A 20,507-nucleotide genomic window follows, 5' to 3' on the forward strand; every position below is an offset into this window, starting at 1 on the left:
CAAGGTAATGGCTCCCTTTCTCTGGGACCATACGCCAGGCACCTATTCCTGCCAGGCAGAATAGGGAAGATGTTCAAGGGATGCCCCCATCATCCCTTGCTACAGGAACCCCAGTGGGGGGATTTTCAAGGTAATGGCTCCTTTTCTTTCTCCTTTTCTCTCCTGGGGACCATACGCCAGGCACCTATTACTGTCAGGCAGAATAGGGAAGATGTTCAAGGGATGCCCCCATCATCCCTTGCTACAGGAACTCCATTGGGGGGCATCTTCTACAGTCTGTGGTTAGTACACCTAGCTATGCTGCTTTTGCCCTGGGGTCTTCCAGCCTTGTGGCTGGCGGCTGGGTGCCTTCTACTGGTGCTGTGCAGAGGCTTTCCCTAAGGCTTCTGTGAGCCTGTAGGGCTTCCCCCTAGGCTACTAAGCTGGGTCTCTGGAACTCTCTCCAGCCCCAGTCCTCTCCGAGATCTCCGGCAATCCCTAGCCTCACCGGGTGGGCAACGGCAGCTGGGGGTCGCCCCGCCCTCTGGGCTTCTCTCCGGGCCTCTGCCGGGAGCTCTGAATGCTCAGCGTGGCCCCTCTGCTACCGGCAGACAGAGATTTTTGTCTGCTGCCTGGCGGAGCTCCGGCGCTTCCCCTCCGGGTCGCCGGACCCGCCTTTGAAAGTTCCCCCACCCCGGTCCTCTCCGAGATCTCCGGCAATCCCTAGTCCCACGGGGCGGGCAACGGCAGCTGGGGGTCGCCCCGCGCTCTGGGCTTCTCTCCGGGCCTCTGCCGGGAGCCCTGAGTGCTCAGCGTGGCCCCTCTGCTACCGGCAGACAGACAGTTTTGTCTGCTGCCTGGGGGAGCTCCGGCACTTCCCCTCCGGGTCGCCGATCCGGCCTTTGAAAGTTCCCCCGCCCCGGTCCTCTCCGAGATCTCCGGCAATCCCTAGTCCCACGGGGCGGGCAACGGCAGCTGGGGGTCGCCCCGCGCTCTGGGCTTCTGTCCGGGCCTCTGCCGGGAGCCCTGAGTGCTCAGCGTGGCCCCTCTGCTACCGGCAGACAGAGAGTTTTGTCTGCTGCCTGGCGGAGCTCCGGCGCTTCCCCTCCGGGTGGCCGATCCGGCCTTTGAAAGTTCCCCCGCCCCGGTCCTCTCCGAGATCTCCGGCAATCCCTAGTCCCCCGGGGCGGGCAACGGCAGCTGGGGGTCGCCCCGCCCTCTGGGCTTCTCTCCGGGCCTCTGCCGGGAGCCCTGAGTGCTCAGCGTGGCCCCTCTGCTACCGGCAGACTGAGAGTTTTGTCTGCTGCCTGGCGGAGCTCCGGCGCTTCCCCTCCGGGTCGCCGATCCGGCCTTTGAAAGTTCCCCCGCCCCGGTCCTCTCCGAGATCTCCGGCAATCCCTAGTCCCCCGGGGCGGGCAACGGCAGCTGGGGGTCGCCCCGCCCTCTGGGCTTCTCTCCGGGCCTCTGCCGGGAGCCCTGAGTGCTCAGCGTGGCCCCTCTGCTACCGGCAGACTGAGAGTTTTGTCTGCTGCCTGGCGGAGCTCCGGCGCTTCCCCACCGGGTCGCCGGACCCGCCTTTGAAAGTTCCCCCGCCCCGGTCCTCTCCGAGATCTCCGGCAATCCCTAGTCCCACGGGGCGGGCAACGGCAGCTGGGAGACCTCCGTGCCCTCCGTGTCTCTCTCTGGGACCCTCCGGGCGCCCCGAGCACCAGGCCGGGTCTCCCCGCCAATGGCGGGGAGAGACTCTCCCCGCGGGCTCAGGTGTGCAACTCCAAAGTTTCCCTCTGCGTTTAGGAGTAATTGCGGGGGGTTTAAGTAGGGTTCTGGTCACCTGTTTCCACCGTCGCTCCTCTGTTGTGTTCTCGCTCCTGCCCTAGATGTGTGTGGATCCTCTGGGGGCGTCCGTTGGAAGAAAGCCGCTTGCGGGTACTAGGCTGCCCGTCGGGGTCGGAGAGTTTTCACCTATTTCCACATCCTCCCGGAGGAAAGTCCGTCCGCCTTCCGATGTATAGTCGCGTGGGTGTCTCAGACGTCCTGAGATGCTGTCTGGATATCCTTTGTCAAGCGATAAGTGTCCAAATAATTGTAGACTCGAAGGGCGAGAGACAAAGAGGACTACTCACGGCGCCATCTTGGAATTCCTCAAGTATAATCTCTTAAAGAAGAGTCTGGTTAAGAACTATTCCTGAATATCAAGTTATGATACTAAATTTACCTTTTTTGGTTGGTGTGCTGGTATTCGTGAAAGAAAAATAGGCTTATCATGTCTATAAACACCCACTATAAGTGGTCATCGCTGAGGTTTCTCAATTTTTTCAGTCGCTTTTCCTCTAGGTATTTCTGGAACATTTGTCTTCGTTGATCACTTAGAAGAGACTTTGCTGATCCTAAGCAGGGGGGAAAATAGCATATAAAACATTCAAATAAAAAGTTATCCAAATGTCTAAAATACCATCGTCTAACTTCAACAGCTGCTAAGCAATACTTTCAGTAACTTCGTATTGATTCCTTAGCACGCTAACCACACAAGTCATTTCAACCCCTGTTTTAAAATTTCTCTCCCTTTTGCCTTCTCTTGTTCACAAATTAACTGCTTGCCATCCACTAGGCATGCATTACTTCACTTTTAAATTAATTAACTTCTATGATCACCCACCTCCAAGCTGACCTCCAACAATTCTCACCTCCTGGTAGTCACGCCCTTGTGTTGTCCCCTCCACACAGAATAGGGCTGAGCTGTGTCACCAAGAAAAGTGTGGGAATGATGGAGTGTGGCTTCCAAGACTGTATCATTAAAGACAGTGCAGCTTGGCCCTGCTCTCTCTCAGATCACTTGCGCTGGGGAAGTCAGTGGCCATGTGGAACCTTAAGGAGACTCAAGCAGCCCTATGGAGACGCCACATGACGAAGAACTAAGGCCTCCTGCCAAAAGCCAGCATCGACTTGCCAGTCATGTGAGTGAGTCATCTTGGAAGCAGCTCCTCTGCTGGGAGCCGTGGCTACATCATTTGATTGGCTGTTTGACAGGGACCAGCCGATTAACGCTGAGGGGTGCAGGGCCGCCCCTTGGTGAAGAATAACCGGCCAGCCCCTCACATAGTTCTGAAACCTGTGCTGCTTCTAATTGCCCTTCATTCCTTTTCCTTTCTTAACCTCCAGTTTTCACTCCTTTGGGTGGCTGCTTGGGAGGCACTATCTCCTGGGAAAATTAGATAGCATAAGAGAATGTGACCACCTGCAGGTAACTTTCAAGATATTTTTCAGTTAATTATTGGAGGAGCACACAGTCCCATTTGAGACAATCAGAAAGGAATCCTGCCCAGATAAGATGTCGAATCAGGTTTATGGCCTCCATCTGGTTAATGTTTCCTTCTCCCTCCAGTTCTTTGTCTAAATATATATGCATGGTCCTTCTAAGTTTGCTGGTTAATTGGATGATCAAGAAGTATCTATATATTATTCTTGACCTTCTGCTTTCTGTTAAAATGCTATAGAGGTTTTCTCCTAAAAGCAATAAATAATAAATAATTGATGAGTAGAAGGGCCGAGGGGTGCAGGGATGCCCCTCGGTGAAGAATGGCCGGCCGACACCCCTGATATTTTCTGAATTATATGCATGCTTTCTAGCAAGGTTATGTCTGTACTTATTTCTCTTTTTTATTCTTGAAGCTACATAGTTTAGCTTAGCTTTTCAGCCCTTTACTTTACTAACAAAGTGATACTTTCTCTGGCAGTGTGCTTAAGGGACTGTTAGCTCCACAATCTAAAAGACAAAGGAATGCTTTCACCCCCTAAAGGGCGCAGAAATGTAAAGATGTTTAACTGCCCGCTGAGAATGCAGATAGACCTGTGGATAAGACACCCTGGAGTCGCCTTTTGTTCCCATTAACCGTCTACACTAATAGCGTAAATGATTGAGGGAGGCAGGGATGGCTCCACCAGGATGCAACCAGACGGACTGCTGTCCTGTCCGGAGGCCTGGACCTTCTCTCTTGGATTTAACTTTACCATGAATCACAACAGACGCCTAGGTACCTATCTCCTTTAGCTTAGAGAAAACAAACACCAGTTAATTGCGGAGAAGACTACCATTAACCTTATGCTCTATAGAATAGAATGCTAATAAATATTCTTGTGCTCGTTTTTTATTTCCTTATCTCTCTGAGAATATTTGTAGAACTATTTCTGTACTAATCCTGAAAAATATATAAACGACACTTGTGCACAGTAAAGTCGGACTTGCTAACACCAACCCAAGTCTCACGTCCCCTTTATTTCCCCCTCACTCATCGTGCCGACGCCGTCCACCCCTCAGGAACCTGGACTCCGCCGGGGCGGGACCCCGGCACTCCTCCAGCCTCAGTCAAGCTTCAGAGGCACCCCTGGATGACACCTTGACTGCAACCTGTCAGATTCCTTACCTCCCACCTATGATTCTCAACTCAGGTTTCTACTATGTACTCTCATGTTTATTTAAACTTGTTTGAAAAATGTGAGTGGCTACTGATGTGGATTAAGGCTGCCCCAGCTAGAGAAGCCCAAGGTGACCTGGCCTACATGCCAAACTATACGACCCAGTGGACTTTTTTTATGGTATGAATTAGGACCGCCCCAGGGAGAGAAGCCTGGGGCATCCTCACCTGCATGCCGATCTATATGGCCAGATTCGTATCTAAAGTTATATGACCGCACAATAACCAGACCCCATCTGCACTGAAATCATTTAATGACTTTTTACATCATCTTTTCTTTTTTTTTCCAGTAAAAATAAGTCACGTACCCATGCCTTATAAAATTAGCCCTAACCCTCAACTCAGGGCAGCAGCAGGAGCTCTGACTGCCCGTGGGTCCTGTCCCCACGCACCAGCTCTGCCTGCCCATGGGTCCTGTCCCCATGCCAGCGGGGGCAGCAGCAGCGGCAGCAGCAGGAGCTCTGACTGCCCGTGGGTCCTGTCCCCACGCACCAGCTCTGCCTGCCCATGGGTCCTGTCCCCATGCCAGCGGGGGCAGCAGCAGCGGCAGCAGCAGGAGCTCTGACTGCCTGTGGGTCTTGTCCCCACACACTAGCTCTGCCTGCCCATGGGACCTGTCCCCATGCCAGCGGGGGCAGCAGCAGGAGCTCTGACTGCCCGTGGGTCTTGTCCCCACACACCAGCTCTGCCTGCCCATGGGTCCTGTCCCCATGCTATTCCTCACTATTCTCTAAATAAAAGAGCACTACTGCCAGATCTTGAGAGTCTAAGAAATCTTTCTTTCGACTCCTCGGCTCACCGATCCCGCATCATTTCTGGTGGCCCGTACGGGGACTTGCTTTATCGGCTTGTGAGCTCGAGTTCTGGTAAGTGCCCTTTTCTTCCTTATGCCTTTCTCTTTTTCAAGGATGGATCTAGATTCACTGCTCCATCGGGAACTTTCTTGGATGGCTGTATGAATCCACGTTTGCTGCCCATGGCTACTCTATGGGGCAAATTGTGGCATTCAGCTTGAAGAGATTCAGTACCTTAAGCCTCAGGGTGATGGAGAATGAATTAATCCATTCCTTCCTGACTCTATCTCTAATAGACAAATTTTACGTGGGCGCGGGTCGGCCACTTAAGTCATTAGGACGGCCGCAAATCTCCAAGACTCCCGTGGAAGGTTTCTTTTCCTAAGGCTGGATTGGGATCCCTCCCTCTGGCACCTGACCACGCTCTGAACTGCGAGGAAAGTCCCACTCGGGACTCCAGTTCAAGGGAAGTACCAAACTCTAACCTTTGGTGGAGTATGGGAACCCCTTCTTGGGAGAATGGCTCCAGGATGCAATTGGGTAGAATGTCCCCCAGACTGGCGGAAAATTCCTCACTGTCTTTCTCTTTCTCACTGTCTTTGTCCTTTTCTCTCCTGGGACCATACGCCAGGCACCTATTCCTGCCAGGCAGAATAGGGAAGATGTTCAAGGGATGCCCCCATCATCCCTTGCTACAGGAACCCCAATGGGGGGATTTTCAAGGTAATGGCTCCCTTTCTCTGGGACCATTCACCAGGCACCTATTCCTGCCAGGCAGAATAGGGAAGATGTTCAAGGGATGCCCCGATCATCCCTTGCTACAGGAACCCCAGTGGGGGGATTTTCAAGGTAATGGCTCCCTTTCTCTGGGACCATACGCCAGGCACCTATTCCTGCCAGGCAGAATAGGGAAGATGTTCAAGGGATGCCCCCATCATCCCTTGCTACAGGAACCCCAGTGGGGGGATTTTCAAGGTAATGGCTCCTTTTCTTTCTCCTTTTCTCTCCTGGGGACCATACGCCAGGCACCTATTACTGTCAGGCAGAATAGGGAAGATGTTCAAGGGATGCCCCCATCATCCCTTGCTACAGGAACTCCATTGGGGGGCATCTTCTACAGTCTGTGGTTAGTACACCTAGCTATGCTGCTTTTGCCCTGGGGTCTTCCAGCCTTGTGGCTGGTGGCTGGGTGCCTTCTACTGGTGCTGTGCAGAGGCTTTCCCTAAGGCTTCTGTGAGCCTGTAGGGCTTCCCCCTAGGCTACTAAGCTGGGTCTCTGGAACTCTCTCCAGCCCCAGTCCTCTCCGAGATCTCCGGCAATCCCTAGCCTCACCGGGTGGGCAACGGCAGCTGGGGGTCGCCCCGCCCTCTGGGCTTCTCTCCGGGCCTCTGCCGGGAGCTCTGAATGCTCAGCGTGGCCCCTCTGCTACCGGCAGACAGAGATTTTTGTCTGCTGCCTGGCGGAGCTCCGGCGCTTCCCCTCCGGGTCGCCGGACCCGCCTTTGAAAGTTGCCCCACCCCGGTCCTCTCCGAGATCTCCGGCAATCCCTAGTCCCACGGGGCGGGCAACGGCAGCTGGGGGTCGCCCCGCGCTCTGGGCTTCTCTCCGGGCCTCTGCCGGGAGCCCTGAGTGCTCAGCGTGGCCCCTCTGCTACCGGCAGACAGAGAGTTTTGTCTTCTGCCTGGGGGAGCTCCGGCACTTCCCCTCCGGGTCGCCGATCCGGCCTTTGAAAGTTCCCCCGCCCCGGTCCTCTCCGAGATCTCCGGCAATCCCTAGTCCCCCGGGGCGGGCAACGGCAGCTGGGGGTCGCCCCGCCCTCTGGGCTTCTCTCCGGGCCTCTGCCGGGAGCCCTGAGTTCTCAGCGTGGCCCCTCTGCTACCGGCAGACTGAGAGTTTTGTCTGCTGCCTGGCGGAGCTCCGGCGCTTCCCCACCGGGTCGCCGGACCCGCCTTTGAAAGTTCCCCCGCCCCGGTCCTCTCCGAGATCTCCGGCAATCCCTAGTCCCACGGGGCGGGCAACGGCAGCTGGGAGACCTCCGTGCCCTCCGTGTCTCTCTCTGGGACCCTCCGGGCGCCCCGAGCACCAGGCCGGGTCTCCCCGCCAATGGCGGGGAGAGACTCTCCCCGCGGGCTCAGGTGTGCAACTCCAAAGTTTCCCTCTGCGTTTAGGAGTAATTGCGGGGGGTTTAAGTAGGGTTCTGGTCACCTGTTTCCACCGTCGCTCCTCTGTTGTGTTCTCGCTCCTGCCCTAGATGTGTGTGGATCCTCTGGGGGCGTCCGTTGGAAGAAAGCCGCTTGCGGGTACTAGGCTGCCCGTCGGGGTCGGAGAGTTTTCACCTATTTCCACATCCTCCCGGAGGAAAGTCCGTCCGCCTTCCGATGTATAGTCGCGTGGGTGTCTCAGACGTCCTGAGATGCTGTCTGGATATCCTTTGTCAAGCGATAAGTGTCCAAATAATTGTAGACTCGAAGGGCGAGAGACAAAGAGGACTACTCACGGCGCCATCTTGGAATTCCTCAAGTATAATCTCTTAAAGAAGAGTCTGGTTAAGAACTATTCCTGAATATCAAGTTATGATACTAAATTTACCTTTTTTGGTTGGTGTGCTGGTATTCGTGAAAGAAAAATAGGCTTATCATGTCTATAAACACCCACTATAAGTGGTCATCGCTGAGGTTTCTCAATTTTTTCAGTCGCTTTTCCTCTAGGTATTTCTGGAACATTTGTCTTCGTTGATCACTTAGAAGAGACTTTGCTGATCCTAAGCAGGGGGGAAAATAGCATATAAAACATTCAAATAAAAAGTTATCCAAATGTCTAAAATACCATCGTCTAACTTCAACAGCTGCTAAGCAATACTTTCAGTAACTTCGTATTGATTCCTTAGCACGCTAACCACACAAGTCATTTCAACCCCTGTTTTAAAATTTCTCTCCCTTTTGCCTTCTCTTGTTCACAAATTAACTGCTTGCCATCCACTAGGCATGCATTACTTCACTTTTAAATTAATTAACTTCTATGATCACCCACCTCCAAGCTGACCTCCAACAATTCTCACCTCCTGGTAGTCACGCCCTTGTGTTGTCCCCTCCACACAGAATAGGGCTGAGCTGTGTCACCAAGAAAAGTGTGGGAATGATGGAGTGTGGCTTCCAAGACTGTATCATTAAAGACAGTGCAGCTTGGCCCTGCTCTCTCTCAGATCACTTGCGCTGGGGAAGTCAGTGGCCATGTGGAACCTTAAGGAGACTCAAGCAGCCCTATGGAGACGCCACATGACGAAGAACTAAGGCCTCCTGCCAAAAGCCAGCATCGACTTGCCAGTCATGTGAGTGAGTCATCTTGGAAGCAGCTCCTCTGCTGGGAGCCGTGGCTACATCATTTGATTGGCTGTTTGACAGGGACCAGCCGATTAACGCTGAGGGGTGCAGGGCCGCCCCTTGGTGAAGAATAACCGGCCAGCCCCTCACATAGTTCTGAAACCTGTGCTGCTTCTAATTGCCCTTCATTCCTTTTCCTTTCTTAACCTCCAGTTTTCACTCCTTTGGGTGGCTGCTTGGGAGGCACTATCTCCTGGGAAAATTAGATAGCATAAGAGAATGTGACCACCTGCAGGTAACTTTCAAGATATTTTTCAGTTAATTATTGGAGGAGCACACAGTCCCATTTGAGACAATCAGAAAGGAATCCTGCCCAGATAAGATGTCGAATCAGGTTTATGGCCTCCATCTGGTTAATGTTTCCTTCTCCCTCCAGTTCTTTGTCTAAATATATATGCATGGTCCTTCTAAGTTTGCTGGTTAATTGGATGATCAAGAAGTATCTATATATTATTCTTGACCTTCTGCTTTCTGTTAAAATGCTATAGAGGTTTTCTCCTAAAAGCAATAAATAATAAATAATTGATGAGTAGAAGGGCCGAGGGGTGCAGGGATGCCCCTCGGTGAAGAATGGCCGGCCGACACCCCTGATATTTTCTGAATTATATGCATGCTTTCTAGCAAGGTTATGTCTGTACTTATTTCTCTTTTTTATTCTTGAAGCTACATAGTTTAGCTTAGCTTTTCAGCCCTTTACTTTACTAACAAAGTGATACTTTCTCTGGCAGTGTGCTTAAGGGACTGTTAGCTCCACAATCTAAAAGACAAAGGAATGCTTTCACCCCCTAAAGGGCGCAGAAATGTAAAGATGTTTAACTGCCCGCTGAGAATGCAGATAGCCCTGTGGATAAGACACCCTGGAGTCGCCTTTTGTTCCCATTAACCGTCTACACTAATAGCGTAAATGATTGAGGGAGGCAGGGATGGCTCCACCAGGATGCAACCAGACGGACTGCTGTCCTGTCCGGAGGCCTGGACCTTCTCTCTTGGATTTAACTTTACCATGAATCACAACAGACGCCTAGGTACCTATCTCCTTTAGCTTAGAGAAAACAAACACCAGTTAATTGCGGAGAAGACTACCATTAACCTTATGCTCTATAGAATAGAATGCTAATAAATATTCTTGTGCTCGTTTTTTATTTCCTTATCTCTCTGAGAATATTTGTAGAACTATTTCTGTACTAATCCTGAAAAATATATAAACGACACTTGTGCACAGTAAAGTCGGACTTGCTAACACCAACCCAAGTCTCACGTCCCCTTTATTTCCCCCTCACTCATCGTGCCGACGCCGTCCACCCCTCAGGAACCTGGACTCCGCCGGGGCGGGACCCCGGCACTCCTCCAGCCTCAGTCAAGCTTCAGAGGCACCCCTGGATGACACCTTGACTGCAACCTGTCAGATTCCTTACCTCCCACCTATGATTCTCAACTCAGGTTTCTACTATGTACTCTCATGTTTATTTAAACTTGTTTGAAAAATGTGAGTGGCTACTGATGTGGATTAAGGCTGCCCCAGCTAGAGAAGCCCAAGGTGACCTGGCCTACATGCCAAACTATACGACCCAGTGGACTTTTTTTATGGTATGAATTAGGACCGCCCCAGGGAGAGAAGCCTGGGGCATCCTCACCTGCATGCCGATCTATATGGCCAGATTCGTATCTAAAGTTATATGACCGCACAATAACCAGACCCCATCTGCACTGAAATCATTTAATGACTTTTTACATCATCTTTTCTTTTTTTTTCCAGTAAAAATAAGTCACGTACCCATGCCTTATAAAATTAGCCCTAACCCTCAACTCAGGGCAGCAGCAGGAGCTCTGACTGCCCGTGGGTCCTGTCCCCACGCACCAGCTCTGCCTGCCCATGGGTCCTGTCCCCATGCCAGCGGGGGCAGCAGCAGTGGCAGCAGCAGGAGCTCTGACTGCCCGTGGGTCCTGTCCCCACGCACCAGCTCTGCCTGCCCATGGGTCCTGTCCCCATGCCAGCGGGGGCAGCAGCAGCGGCAGCAGCAGGAGCTCTGACTGCCTGTGGGTCTTGTCCCCACACACTAGCTCTGCCTGCCCATGGGACCTGTCCCCATGCCAGCGGGGGCAGCAGCAGGAGCTCTGACTGCCCGTGGGTCTTGTCCCCACACACCAGCTCTGCCTGCCCATGGGTCCTGTCCCCATGCTATTCCTCACTATTCTCTAAATAAAAGAGCACTACTGCCAGATCTTGAGAGTCTAAGAAATCTTTCTTTCGACTCCTCGGCTCACCGATCCCGCATCATTTCTGGTGGCCCGTACGGGGACTTGCTTTATCGGCTTGTGAGCTCGAGTTCTGGTAAGTGCCCTTTTCTTCCTTATGCCTTTCTCTTTTTCAAGGATGGATCTAGATTCACTGCTCCATCGGGAACTTTCTTGGATGGCTGTATGAATCCACGTTTGCTGCCCATGGCTACTCTATGGGGCAAATTGTGGCATTCAGCTTGAAGAGATTCAGTACCTTAAGCCTCAGGGTGATGGAGAATGAATTAATCCATTCCTTCCTGACTCTATCTCTAATAGACAAATTTTACGTGGGCGCGGGTCGGCCACTTAAGTCATTAGGACGGCCGCAAATCTCCAAGACTCCCGTGGAAGGTTTCTTTTCCTAAGGCTGGATTGGGATCCCTCCCTCTGGCACCTGACCACGCTCTGAACTGCGAGGAAAGTCCCACTCGGGACTCCAGTTCAAGGGAAGTACCAAACTCTAACCTTTGGTGGAGTATGGGAACCCCTTCTTGGGAGAATGGCTCCAGGATGCAATTGGGTAGAATGTCCCCCAGACTGGCGGAAAATTCCTCACTGTCTTTCTCTTTCTCACTGTCTTTGTCCTTTTCTCTCCTGGGACCATACGCCAGGCACCTATTCCTGCCAGGCAGAATAGGGAAGATGTTCAAGGGATGCCCCCATCATCCCTTGCTACAGGAACCCCAATGGGGGGATTTTCAAGGTAATGGCTCCCTTTCTCTGGGACCATTCACCAGGCACCTATTCCTGCCAGGCAGAATAGGGAAGATGTTCAAGGGATGCCCCGATCATCCCTTGCTACAGGAACCCCAGTGGGGGGATTTTCAAGGTAATGGCTCCCTTTCTCTGGGACCATACGCCAGGCACCTATTCCTGCCAGGCAGAATAGGGAAGATGTTCAAGGGATGCCCCCATCATCCCTTGCTACAGGAACCCCAGTGGGGGGATTTTCAAGGTAATGGCTCCTTTTCTTTCTCCTTTTCTCTCCTGGGGACCATACGCCAGGCACCTATTACTGTCAGGCAGAATAGGGAAGATGTTCAAGGGATGCCCCCATCATCCCTTGCTACAGGAACTCCATTGGGGGGCATCTTCTACAGTCTGTGGTTAGTACACCTAGCTATGCTGCTTTTGCCCTGGGGTCTTCCAGCCTTGTGGCTGGTGGCTGGGTGCCTTCTACTGGTGCTGTGCAGAGGCTTTCCCTAAGGCTTCTGTGAGCCTGTAGGGCTTCCCCCTAGGCTACTAAGCTGGGTCTCTGGAACTCTCTCCAGCCCCAGTCCTCTCCGAGATCTCCGGCAATCCCTAGTCCCACGGGGCGGGCAACGGCAGCTGGGGGTCGCCCCGCGCTCTGGGCTTCTGTCCGGGCCTCTGCCGGGAGCCCTGAGTGCTCAGCGTGGCCCCTCTGCTACCGGCAGACAGAGAGTTTTGTCTGCTGCCTGGGGGAGCTCCGGCGCTTCCCCTCCGGGTCGCCGATCCGGCCTTTGAAAGTTCCCCCGCCCCGGTCCTCTCCGAGATCTCCGGCAATCCCTAGTCCCCCGGGGCGGGCAACGGCAGCTGGGGGTCGCCCCGCCCTCTGGGCTTCTCTCCGGGCCTCTGCCGGGAGCCCTGAGTTCTCAGCGTGGCCCCTCTGCTACCGGCAGACTGAGAGTTTTGTCTGCTGCCTGGCGGAGCTCCGGCGCTTCCCCACCGGGTCGCCGGACCCGCCTTTGAAAGTTCCCCCGCCCCGGTCCTCTCCGAGATCTCCGGCAATCCCTAGTCCCACGGGGCGGGCAACGGCAGCTGGGAGACCTCCGTGCCCTCCGTGTCTCTCTCTGGGACCCTCCGGGCGCCCCGAGCACCAGGCCGGGTCTCCCCGCCAATGGCGGGGAGAGACTCTCCCCGCGGGCTCAGGTGTGCAACTCCAAAGTTTCCCTCTGCGTTTAGGAGTAATTGCGGGGGGTTTAAGTAGGGTTCTGGTCACCTGTTTCCACCGTCGCTCCTCTGTTGTGTTCTCGCTCCTGCCCTAGATGTGTGTGGATCCTCTGGGGGCGTCCGTTGGAAGAAAGCCGCTTGCGGGTACTAGGCTGCCCGTCGGGGTCGGAGAGTTTTCACCTATTTCCACATCCTCCCGGAGGAAAGTCCGTCCGCCTTCCGATGTATAGTCGCGTGGGTGTCTCAGACGTCCTGAGATGCTGTCTGGATATCCTTTGTCAAGCGATAAGTGTCCAAATAATTGTAGACTCGAAGGGCGAGAGACAAAGAGGACTACTCACGGCGCCATCTTGGAATTCCTCAAGTATAATCTCTTAAAGAAGAGTCTGGTTAAGAACTATTCCTGAATATCAAGTTATGATACTAAATTTACCTTTTTTGGTTGGTGTGCTGGTATTCGTGAAAGAAAAATAGGCTTATCATGTCTATAAACACCCACTATAAGTGGTCATCGCTGAGGTTTCTCAATTTTTTCAGTCGCTTTTCCTCTAGGTATTTCTGGAACATTTGTCTTCGTTGATCACTTAGAAGAGACTTTGCTGATCCTAAGCAGGGGGGAAAATAGCATATAAAACATTCAAATAAAAAGTTATCCAAATGTCTAAAATACCATTGTCTAACTTCAACAGCTGCTAAGCAATACTTTCAGTAACTTCGTATTGATTCCTTAGCACGCTAACCACACAAGTCATTTCAACCCCTGTTTTAAAATTTCTCTCCCTTTTGCCTTCTCTTGTTCACAAATTAACTGCTTGCCATCCACTAGGCATGCATTACTTCACTTTTAAATTAATTAACTTCTATGATCACCCACCTCCAAGCTGACCTCCAACAATTCTCACCTCCTGGTAGTCACGCCCTTGTGTTGTCCCCTCCACACAGAATAGGGCTGAGCTGTGTCACCAAGAAAAGTGTGGGAATGATGGAGTGTGGCTTCCAAGACTGTATCATTAAAGACAGTGCAGCTTGGCCCTGCTCTCTCTCAGATCACTTGCGCTGGGGAAGTCAGTGGCCATGTGGAACCTTAAGGAGACTCAAGCAGCCCTATGGAGACGCCACATGACGAAGAACTAAGGCCTCCTGCCAAAAGCCAGCATCGACTTGCCAGTCATGTGAGTGAGTCATCTTGGAAGCAGCTCCTCTGCTGGGAGCCGTGGCTACATCATTTGATTGGCTGTTTGACAGGGACCAGCCGATTAACGCTGAGGGGTGCAGGGCCGCCCCTTGGTGAAGAATAACCGGCCAGCCCCTCACATAGTTCTGAAACCTGTGCTGCTTCTAACTGCCCTTCATTCCTTTTCCTTTCTTAACCTCCAGTTTTCACTCCTTTGGGTGGCTGCTTGGGAGGCACTATCTCCTGGGAAAATTAGATAGCATAAGAGAATGTGACCACCTGCAGGTAACTTTCAAGATATTTTTCAGTTAATTATTGGAGGAGCACACAGTCCCATTTGAGACAATCAGAAAGGAATCCTGCCCAGATAAGATGTCGAATCAGGTTTATGGCCTCCATCTGGTTAATGTTTCCTTCTCCCTCCAGTTCTTTGTCTAAATATATATGCATGGTCCTTCTAAGTTTGCTGGTTAATTGGATGATCAAGAAGTATCTATATATTATTCTTGACCTTCTGCTTTCTGTTAAAATGCTATAGAGGTTTTCTCCTAAAAGCAATAAATAATAAATAATTGATGAGTAGAAGGGCCGAGGGGTGCAGGGATGCCCCTCGGTGAAGAATGGCCGGCCGACACCCCTGATATTTTCTGAATTATATGCATGCTTTCTAGCAAGGTTATGTCTGTACTTATTTCTCTTTTTTATTCTTGAAGCTACATAGTTTAGCTTAGCTTTTCAGCCCTTTACTTTACTAACAAAGTGATACTTTCTCTGGCAGTGTGCTTAAGGGACTGTTAGCTCCACAATCTAAAAGACAAAGGAATGCTTTCACCCCCTAAAGGGCGCAGAAATGTAAAGATGTTTAACTGCCCGCTGAGAATGCAGATAGCCCTGTGGATAAGACACCCTGGAGTCGCCTTTTGTTCCCATTAACCGTCTACACTAATAGCGTAAATGATTGAGGGAGGCAGGGATGGCTCCACCAGGATGCAACCAGACGGACTGCTGTCCTGTCCGGAGGCCTGGACCTTCTCTCTTGGATTTAACTTTACCATGAATCACAACAGACGCCTAGGTACCTATCTCCTTTAGCTTAGAGAAAACAAACACCAGTTAATTGCGGAGAAGACTACCATTAACCTTATGCTCTATAGAATAGAATGCTAATAAATATTCTTGTGCTCGTTTTTTATTTCCTTATCTCTCTGAGAATATTTGTAGAACTATTTCTGTACTAATCCTGAAAAATATATAAACGACACTTGTGCACAGTAAAGTCGGACTTGCTAACACCAACCCAAGTCTCACGTCCCCTTTATTTCCCCCTCACTCATCGTGCCGACGCCGTCCACCCCTCAGGAACCTGGACTCCGCCGGGGCGGGACCCCGGCACTCCTCCAGCCTCAGTCAAGCTTCAGAGGCACCCCTGGATGACACCTTGACTGCAACCTGTCAGATTCCTTACCTCCCACCTATGATTCTCAACTCAGGTTTCTACTATGTACTCTCATGTTTATTTAAACTTGTTTGAAAAATGTGAGTGGCTACTGATGTGGATTAAGGCTGCCCCAGCTAGAGAAGCCCAAGGTGACCTGGCCTACATGCCAAACTATACGACCCAGTGGACTTTTTTTATGGTATGAATTAGGACCGCCCCAGGGAGAGAAGCCTGGGGCATCCTCACCTGCATGCCGATCTATATGGCCAGATTCGTATCTAAAGTTATATGACCGCACAATAACCAGACCCCATCTGCACTGAAATCATTTAATGACTTTTTACATCATCTTTTCTTTTTTTTTCCAGTAAAAATAAGTCACGTACCCATGCCTTATAAAATTAGCCCTAACCCTCAACTCAGGGCAGCAGCAGGAGCTCTGACTGCCCGTGGGTCCTGTCCCCACGCACCAGCTCTGCCTGCCCATGGGTCCTGTCCCCATGCCAGCGGGGGCAGCAGCAGCGGCAGCAGCAGGAGCTCTGACTGCCCGTGGGTCCTGTCCCCACGCACCAGCTCTGCCTGCCCATGGGTCCTGTCCCCATGCCAGCGGGGGCAGCAGCAGCGGCAGCAGCAGGAGCTCTGACTGCCTGTGGGTCTTGTCCCCACACACTAGCTCTGCCTGCCCATGGGACCTGTCCCCATGCCAGCGGGGGCAGCAGCAGGAGCTCTGACTGCCCGTGGGTCTTGTCCCCACACACCAGCTCTGCCTGCCCATGGGTCCTGTCCCCATGCTATTCCTCACTATTCTCTAAATAAAAGAGCACTACTGCCAGATCTTGAGAGTCTAAGAAATCTTTCTTTCGACTCCTCGGCTCACCGATCCCGCATCATTTCTGGTGGCCCGTACGGGGACTTGCTTTATCGGCTTGTGAGCTCGAGTTCTGGTAAGTGCCCTTTTCTTCCTTATGCCTTTCTCTTTTTCAAGGATGGATCTAGATTCACTGCTCCATCGGGAACTTTCTTGGATGGCTGTATGAATCCACGTTTGCTGCCCATGGCTACTCTATGGGGCAAATTGTGGCATTCAGCTTGAAGAGATTCAGTACCTTAAGCCTCAGGGTGATGGAGAATGAATTAATCCATTCCTTCCTGACTCTATCTCTAATAGACAAATTTTACGTGGGCGCGGGTCGGCCACTTAAGTCATTAGGACGGCCGCAAATCTCCAAGACTCCCGTGGAAGGTTTCTTTTCCTAAGGCTGGATTGGGATCCCTCCCTCTGGCACCTGACCACGCTCTGAACTGCGAGGAAAGTCCCACTCGGGACTCCAGTTCAAGGGAAGTACCAAACTCTAACCTTTGGTGGAGTATGGGAACCCCTTCTTGGGAGAATGGCTCCAGGATGCAATTGGGTAGAATGTCCCCCAGACTGGCGGAAAATTCCTCACTGTCTTTCTCTTTCTCACTGTCTTTGTCCTTTTCTCTCCTGGGACCATATGCCAGGCACCTATTCCTGCCAGGCAGAATAGGGAAGATGTTCAAGGGATGCCCCCATCATCCCTTGCTACAGGAACCCCAATGGGGGGATTTTCAAGGTAATGGCTCCCTTTCTCTGGGACCATTCACCAGGCACCTATTCCTGCCAGGCAGAATAGGGAAGATGTTCAAGGGATGCCCCGATCATCCCTTGCTACAGGAACCCCAGTGGGGGGATTTTCAAGGTAATGGCTCCCTTTCTCTGGGACCATACGCCAGGCACCTATTCCTGCCAGGCAGAATAGGGAAGATGTTCAAGGGATGCCCCCATCATCCCTTGCTACAGGAACCCCAGTGGGGGGATTTTCAAGGTAATGGCTCCTTTTGTTTCTCCTTTTCTCTCCTGGGGACCATACGCCAGGCACCTATTACTGTCAGGCAGAATAGGGAAGATGTTCAAGGGATGCCCCCATCATCCCTTGCTACAGGAACTCCATTGGGGGGCATCTTCTACAGTCTGTGGTTAGTACACCTAGCTATGCTGCTTTTGCCCTGGGGTCTTCCAGCCTTGTGGCTGGTGGCTGGGTGCCTTCTACTGGTGCTGTGCAGAGGCTTTCCCTAAGGCTTCTGTGAGCCTGTAGGGCTTCCCCCTAGGCTACTAAGCTGGGTCTCTGGAACTCTCTCCAGCCCCAGTCCTCTCCGAGATCTCCGGCAATCCCTAGCCTCACCGGGTGGGCAACGGCAGCTGGGGGTCGCCCCGCCCTCTGGGCTTCTCTCCGGGCCTCTGCCGGGAGCTCTGAATGCTCAGCGTGGCCCCTCTGCTACCGGCAGACAGAGATTTTTGTCTGCTGCCTGGCGGAGCTCCGGCGCTTCCCCTCCGGGTCGCCGGACCCGCCTTTGAAAGTTGCCCCACCCCGGTCCTCTCCGAGATCTCCGGCAATCCCTAGTCCCACGGGGCGGGCAACGGCAGCTGGGGGTCGCCCCGCGCTCTGGGCTTCTCTCCGGGCCTCTGCCGGGAGCCCTGAGTGCTCAGCGTGGCCCCTCTGCTACCGGCAGACAGAGAGTTTTGTCTTCTGCCTGGGGGAGCTCCGGCACTTCCCCTCCGGGTCGCCGATCCGGCCTTTGAAAGTTCCCCCGCCCCGGTCCTCTCCGAGATCTCCGGCAATCCCTAGTCCCCCGGGGCGGGCAACGGCAGCTGGGGGTCGCCCCGCCCTCTGGGCTTCTCTCCGGGCCTCTGCCGGGAGCCCTGAGTTCTCAGCGTGGCCCCTCTGCTACCGGCAGACTGAGAGTTTTGTCTGCTGCCTGGCGGAGCTCCGGCGCTTCCCCACCGGGTCGCCGGACCCGCCTTTGAAAGTTCCCCCGCCCCGGTCCTCTCCGAGATCTCCGGCAATCCCTAGTCCCACGGGGCGGGCAACGGCAGCTGGGAGACCTCCGTGCCCTCCGTGTCTCTCTCTGGGACCCTCCGGGCGCCCCGAGCACCAGGCCGGGTCTCCCCGCCAATGGCGGGGAGAGACTCTCCCCGCGGGCTCAGGTGTGCAACTCCAAAGTTTCCCTCTGCGTTTAGGAGTAATTGCGGGGGGTTTAAGTAGGGTTCTGGTCACCTGTTTCCACCGTCGCTCCTCTGTTGTGTTCTCGCTCCTGCCCTAGATGTGTGTGGATCCTCTGGGGGCGTCCGTTGGAAGAAAGCCGCTTGCGGGTACTAGGCTGCCCGTCGGGGTCGGAGAGTTTTCACCTATTTCCACATCCTCCCGGAGGAAAGTCCGTCCGCCTTCCGATGTATAGTCGCGTGGGTGTCTCAGACGTCCTGAGATGCTGTCTGGATATCCTTTGTCAAGCGATAAGTGTCCAAATAATTGTAGACTCGAAGGGCGAGAGACAAAGAGGACTACTCACGGCGCCATCTTGGAATTCCTCAAGTATAATCTCTTAAAGAAGAGTCTGGTTAAGAACTATTCCTGAATATCAAGTTATGATACTAAATTTACCTTTTTTGGTTGGTGTGCTGGTATTCGTGAAAGAAAAATAGGCTTATCATGTCTATAAACACCCACTATAAGTGGTCATCGCTGAGGTTTCTCAATTTTTTCAGTCGCTTTTCCTCTAGGTATTTCTGGAACATTTGTCTTCGTTGATCACTTAGAAGAGACTTTGCTGATCCTAAGCAGGGGGGAAAATAGCATATAAAACATTCAAATAAAAAGTTATCCAAATGTCTAAAATACCATCGTCTAACTTCAACAGCTGCTAAGCAATACTTTCAGTAACTTCGTATTGATTCCTTAGCACGCTAACCACACAAGTCATTTCAACCCCTGTTTTAAAATTTCTCTCCCTTTTGCCTTCTCTTGTTCACAAATTAACTGCTTGCCATCCACTAGGCATGCATTACTTCACTTTTAAATTAATTAACTTCTATGATCACCCACCTCCAAGCTGACCTCCAACAATTCTCACCTCCTGGTAGTCACGCCCTTGTGTTGTCCCCTCCACACAGAATAGGGCTGAGCTGTGTCACCAAGAAAAGTGTGGGAATGATGGAGTGTGGCTTCCAAGACTGTATCATTAAAGACAGTGCAGCTTGGCCCTGCTCTCTCTCAGATCACTTGCGCTGGGGAAGTCAGTGGCCATGTGGAACCTTAAGGAGACTCAAGCAGCCCTATGGAGACGCCACATGACGAAGAACTAAGGCCTCCTGCCAAAAGCCAGCATCGACTTGCCAGTCATGTGAGTGAGTCATCTTGGAAGCAGCTCCTCTGCTGGGAGCCGTGGCTACATCATTTGATTGGCTGTTTGACAGGGACCAGCCGATTAACGCTGAGGGGTGCAGGGCCGCCCCTTGGTGAAGAATAACCGGCCAGCCCCTCACATAGTTCTGAAACCTGTGCTGCTTCTAATTGCCCTTCATTCCTTTTCCTTTCTTAACCTCCAGTTTTCACTCCTTTGGGTGGCTGCTTGGGAGGCACTATCTCCTGGGAAAATTAGATAGCATAAGAGAATGTGACCACCTGCAGGTAACTTTCAAGATATTTTTCAGTTAATTATTGGAGGAGCACACAGTCCCATTTGAGACAATCAGAAAGGAATCCTGCCCAGATAAGATGTCGAATCAGGTTTATGGCCTCCATCTGGTTAATGTTTCCTTCTCCCTCCAGTTCTTTGTCTAAATATATATGCATGGTCCTTCTAAGTTTGCTGGTTAATTGGATGATCAAGAAGTATCTATATATTATTCTTGACCTTCTGCTTTCTGTTAAAATGCTATAGAGGTTTTCTCCTAAAAGCAATAAATAATAAATAATTGATGAGTAGAAGGGCCGAGGGGTGCAGGGATGCCCCTCGGTGAAGAATGGCCGGCCGACACCCCTGATATTTTCTGAATTATATGCATGCTTTCTAGCAAGGTTATGTCTGTACTTATTTCTCTTTTTTATTCTTGAAGCTACATAGTTTAGCTTAGCTTTTCAGCCCTTTACTTTACTAACAAAGTGATACTTTCTCTGGCAGTGTGCTTAAGGGACTGTTAGCTCCACAATCTAAAAGACAAAGGAATGCTTTCACCCCCTAAAGGGCGCAGAAATGTAAAGATGTTTAACTGCCCGCTGA

At 52.1% G+C, this 20,507-nt stretch overlaps 1 long non-coding RNA gene across 1 annotated transcript in view; it reads right to left on the reverse strand.

Moving 5' to 3' along the window:
* LOC138919312 (uncharacterized) overlaps nt 1–20,507 on the reverse strand; it is a 144,291-nt gene that overhangs the window by 54,204 nt on the left and 69,580 nt on the right. The window contains exons 15-18 of the long non-coding RNA XR_011429421.1: nt 18,506–19,061; nt 12,866–13,421; nt 7,451–8,006; nt 1,811–2,366 (exon numbers count right to left, since the gene is read on the reverse strand). This is a non-coding gene — a long non-coding RNA (uncharacterized lncRNA). The remainder of the gene's footprint in view (nt 1–1,810; nt 2,367–7,450; nt 8,007–12,865; nt 13,422–18,505; nt 19,062–20,507) is intronic.

Source organism: Equus caballus, chromosome 20, assembly GCF_041296265.1.
Source record: "Equus caballus isolate H_3958 breed thoroughbred chromosome 20, TB-T2T, whole genome shotgun sequence".
Classification (NCBI taxonomy): domain Eukaryota; kingdom Metazoa; phylum Chordata; class Mammalia; order Perissodactyla; family Equidae; genus Equus; species Equus caballus.